Consider the following 5,681-nt stretch of genomic DNA (forward strand, 5'->3'; position numbering starts at 1 on the left):
AACCTGGACGGTTTAAGGGGATAAGAGAGCTTTCTTGGGACCTTCTTGAATGCTTGATAGATGCTGATCTCGTCCTTGCCTTGGTAGAAAAAGAGCTGTTGGAGTTTGAATGCAAGAGACTCCAAATAAGGCAGTTTGGTGATAATGGGGATCTTCTTATTCCTATGTGGGCTGGTGCATGGGATGAAGTTGTAGAACTCTTCTGGCTCCTGTATAATGTCTCCTGGATGTCTTGGTTTAGTCTGGACGTCGTCTGGTTCTCCTGGTTGGATTGAAATTGCTTGGAATGGATCAAACCGAAAGATTGTCCAATCTTTCCATAAATAGCTCCGGTTTGATTTAAGTGATTCTCCATTGAACCGACTGATCTCCTGGGTTCTGGTGCAGCTAAGGACTTCTGGAATACCTCCTGATTGGTTGAAATGATCTCCTGGTCGCCAATTTCTGGTTTGAAGCTGATTGAACCGGTTAGCTTCCAATTGAGGCGAGTGTAGCACTGGTTTGACCGGTTCTGGCAAATTGAACATATCTTCTGATTTCCGTGTCCATTTCTCCTGATCTTTGGCTTTCTGGAAAGCGGAAAGAATGCTCTTGAATTTGATGACGGGATTTACTTCAGGCCGCTCCTTACTTGAGCTTAAATCTCCTTCTAAAGTCGGATACTCGCAGATGGACAGGCTGAGAAACCTCTGAGTTGTAAAATTCATAACGTCTTGCTCCGTGAATATTTTGGCCCAATTCCAATTGGCCTGGACTCCTTCTTGAGTGTAGAATCCATAAAAATTAGCCTCGTGATTTAAACCCTCCTGGTTTGTAAGATATGGCATTTTTCGTGCACGTATGTCCTGGTTTGCGCCTTGGCTGGTTGAGTAGGGCTTTGGGTTGACCTCCGGTTCAGTTGCTGATCTGATGACCACATCATCCCCTCCCTCTTGACAAGGTTTCGACCTCGAAACTGTATAATCTGCACCAAGATAGAGCAAGTCAGCTTTCATTCTCTTTTGAGATTCTAAAGCCTTACCTTGGCATTGTTTTGGTTTTGCTTCTTTAAGCAATATGGACTGCATTGTCTCTTGAACAATCTTCTGGTCCATCTCAAGAGTCACGCCTGGTGGTTCTTCTTCTTTAAATTCTTGCTCCTTAGTTCCTGTTACATTACCCTTTGACAAAGACAAGTGCATCATACAAGAATTTTGAGCTAATAAATCAGATTGAATAAAACTATCACTCTTTATAGATAAATCTGTTTTCTTTTCTAGTGATGTCTCAGTCAATACTTGTTTACTTGGACAAACTACAGCAAAGTGTCCTCTTTTATGACATCTATAACATGTCTGATCTTTTAAATTTTCAGAGTTAGAAGACTTACATTGGCTTGTTGTCTCTTCTTTCTTTGGGCTTGGAATCTCTTTATTCCTTAAGTCATGGACAGCTTTTGATTCCAACAAGGATGTTGAGTTCGTGTCTTTCTGGACCTCAGGACCTGTCTTAACATTCTTGGACAAAGACAAGTGACTCATACTAGTGGGAGATGAGTTATAAACAAATTTATCAAGTATAGGACTTACCTTGGCCTTTCCTTGAAGAATTGGTTTGTCTGATTTTTCTTTGTGTCTAGCCAATGTGTCTGGGCTGAAAAGGTTCTTCTCCATGGACTTTGGGACCTCATAAGGTTGGTATTTATCATATAAAACCGTGGGCATCTGGCTTGGCCGAATCTGGTCTTGATAAATCAAGCTCCTATGGCCTTGTTGTGGCACAACTTTCTTTGCCTCTTTGGACACACCATTTGAAAATCTCCTTGGGTATTTTCTTCTGGTTTCTTGCGTGGGAAGTGTAGTCACATACTTCCTGATCATAACATCTTTAAGATCTTTCCAGTTGGTGACAACCTCTTCTGGACTTTTACCATGTGTCTTATCTACTCTTTTCCACCATGAGTAAGCTTTTCCGGAAAGTTGCTTGATGGCATGAGCTAGCCTCTCCTTCTTTGGCACGCCTTGGTATGAAAACCAATCATCCATGGTTCTTTCCCATGATAAATAATCATCTGGCCAACTACTACCTGAAAAGGAATAAATCTTAACTTCATTAACTGATTTAAAATAAAGATAAGAATGAGTTAAGTATTTATAAGTTGAAGAAGTATGGTGTGAGGTGATCCATGAAGGATCTGGTGGCTTAGGCTCAACATAGCCAGTCTCTGGTGCATCTCCAAATCTTCTTTCTCTATGTTGTGGTCGTCGGCCTTGTGGCTTATTCTTTTTCCCAACTGAGCAATCTTATCATTGAGCTCTTGTATAGCTATTAGTTGTTGGCTCAGTGTGGCCTCTAGGGTTTGGCCGTGTGCTTCCCTACCATTGCTCCCTGAAATCAATCTCAAAGATCAAGTGAAGTATGGGAAGTTTTGGTCAAGCATAAGAGCAATGAACAATGCAAAACTAATTTAAACTAAACCGAGAAAAATGCAAGTATAAACCGAAATGAAGTAACTATGCAATAAATAATTTTTCTTTTGGTTTTCTGATGCAATCACGAAATGGACCAACTAATATGGCATGAAACAATAACTAGTATGATTTTTTTTTTCTTAAGGATATGCAAACAAAGGAAACAAATTCAAAATAGCAATTTTTATGGGATTTTTGATTATGGAAACAAAACAAAAAGGAAACTAACAAGAATTTCGAAACTAAGTGCAAGTAATATGAATCAAACACATCTTTCTTTTTATTTTTCGTGGTTTATAAGAACAGCAAGAACAAAATATGCAGAAACAAAAACTTGAAGCAAAAGACTGTTTTTATGAGTTTTCGGTTTTAGATAAAAAACAAAAAAAATGCAAGCAAATGAAATATGATGCAAGGATAGATATCACCTTAGTCAGGAGCTTGAGCTCTGATACCAAAATGTTGTAGGCACAGGGGGGGTAACCCACGAATTGATAAAAATGGTGGAACCAAGGTTTAAACCTGAAAACAAAGAGAACCGATTTTTATGAGTTTTTAGAGTTTTATAATGCAAACAGAAACAAATATGAAAACAAATGAGATGATGATGATAATGATAATAAAACAAGATAAATAAACAAAGGATAGGATGGAATCAGGCTGCTGGATGTGTATCACTCTCAGCTTGATCAAATGATGGCTTGAAGTGGATTTGCGGAGGAAGGTTTGATTGAATCTCTCAATCTGATGGAATGATGGATCGAAGTGATTGACTCTCTCAATCTGTGTACTGAGCTTGTTTGATTTGCACAAACAAACTAGACTCACGAAATCAATAAGACAACAAAGAATCTCTCTTTGAATCCTAAAGACCGATATTTTATACAAAGAACAACTTTGATAAAACTGAATAAACTTTCTATTAACTTGGTGATTAAGGGTGTCTCTTTACAATGACTATCTAAGAGCTTATATAATGCTCTGGAAACTAATTCTAACGTTCATAATAAGAAAAGAAAGGAAACAAATCAAGCAAACTAACAAAATCGAAAACTAGCCGTTGGAGCCTTTTATGGGATTTTGGCTCCAAGTGAGAAACTTGATTCTTCTTGAACCTGGACGGTTTAAGGGGATAAGAGAGCTTTCTTGGGACCTTCTTGAATGCTTGATAGATGCTGATCTCGTCCTTGCCTTGGTAGAAAAAGAGCTGTTGGAGTTTGAATGCAAGAGACTCCAAATAAGGCAGTTTGGTGATAATGGGGATCTTCTTATTCCTATGTGGGCTGGTGCATGGGATGAAGTTGTAGAACTCTTCTGGCTCCTGTATAATGTCTCCTGGATGTCTTGGTTTAGTCTGGACGTCGTCTGGTTCTCCTGGTTGGATTGAAATTGCTTGGAATGGATCAAACCGAAAGATTGTCCAATCTTTCCATAAATAGCTCCGGTTTGATTTAAGTGATTCTCCATTGAACCGACTGATCTCCTGGGTTCTGGTGCAGCTAAGGACTTCTGGAATACCTCCTGATTGGTTTAAATGATCTCCTGGTCGCCAATTTCTGGTTTGAAGCTGATTGAACCGGTTAGCTTCCAATTGAGGCGAGTGTAGCATTGGTTTGACCGGTTCTGGCAAATTGAACATATCTTCTGATTTCCGTGTCCATTTCTCCTGATCTTTGGCTTTCTGGAAATCTGAAAGAATGCTCTTGAATTTAATGACGGGATTTACTTCAGGCCGCTCCTTACTTGAGCTTAAATCTCCTTCTAAAGTCGGATACTCGCAGATGGACAGGCTGAGAAACCTCTGAGTTGTAAAATTCATAACGTTTTGCTCCGTGAATATTTTGGCCCAATTCCAATTGGCCTGGACTCCTTCTTGAGTGTAGAATCCATAAAAATTAGCCTCGTGATTTAAACCCTCCTGGTTTGTAAGATATGGCATTTTTCGTGCACGTATGTCCTGGTTTGCGCCTTGGCTGGTTGAGTAGGGCTTTGGGTTGACCTCCGGTTCAGTTGCTGATCTGATGACCACATCACATATGGCGCCTATCCTTCTCATCTGATCCAAACCAAAGCGTTGATCCTACCATAGAGTAAGGCCCAAGACCAAACCGGATTGCCTTGCAACCGATCAGACCTTGCTACACAACACTCTGGTTAAACGAACCGTCCGTCTGTTCGACTATGCAGCCGCGGACTGTCCACTTGGTTCGGCCTAAGAGTTAAACCAATGGCACCGTTTGGAACACACACCCTTTGGGAACTAGTACCCTTTGGACACTCGTGCCTCTTGGCAACTCATGACCCTTGCCATCTCGCACCCATTCAGATGCTCCAACCGTTCGACCTAACTGTCCGTATGGACTGTCTGGTCTGTGCGTGTGTCCGGCCTATGGCCAAAGGATCACGCCTTAACCTACCCAAGTCATGAACCATTGTGACTGCTCAGGGAAGGGTTGCAACCGTTCAGAACAGAACAGAACCGCCCCAATCCAATCGGATCACCTGAGGCCAGTCAGATCATGCGCGCGCCTAACTCGTCGGTTATGGACCGCGACCGCATTACTCTACCAGAACCATGTGGGCTGGTAGAGTACGTGGGCTGTCTGTTCAGTACACACATGACATCCGTTGGTGTCCGTCAGCACACACAGGACGTCCGTGTGTGTCCGTCAGCAAACACATGACGTCTGTGGCTGTCCGTGTGTGCCAGTGTGTGTCCGTCAGCACACACAAGACGTCCGTGGCTGTCCATCAGTACACATATCAGCACGTTGGTCCTTGGACTCAGCACGCTGACCCTTCCCGTGGACTGTTCGGGTGATTTTGGCCCATGTGGGCTGTCTGTTCAGTACACACAGGACGTCCGTGGGTGTACGCCAGCAAGCACAGGACGTTCGTGGCTGTCTGTGGCTGTCGTTCAACACACACAGTACGTTTGTGGCTGTCTGGGTGTGTCCATCAGCACACACATGACGTCTGTGCCTGTCCATCAGTACACATATCAGCACGTTGGTCCTTTGACTCAGCACGCTGACCCTTCCCGTGGACTGTTCGGGTGATTTTGGCCGACGTGGTCCGTATGTTCAGTACAGACAGGACGTCCGTGGGTGTCCGCCAGCACAGAGAGGACGTCTGTGGCTGTCTGTGGCTGTCTGTCAGCACACACAGGATGTCCGTGGCTGTCCGTGTGTGTTTGTGTGTGTCCGTCAGCACACACATGACGTTTGTGGC

Source organism: Brassica napus, unplaced genomic scaffold (genome assembly GCF_020379485.1).
Source record: "Brassica napus cultivar Da-Ae unplaced genomic scaffold, Da-Ae ScsIHWf_1454;HRSCAF=2044, whole genome shotgun sequence".
NCBI lineage: Eukaryota > Viridiplantae > Streptophyta > Magnoliopsida > Brassicales > Brassicaceae > Brassica > Brassica napus.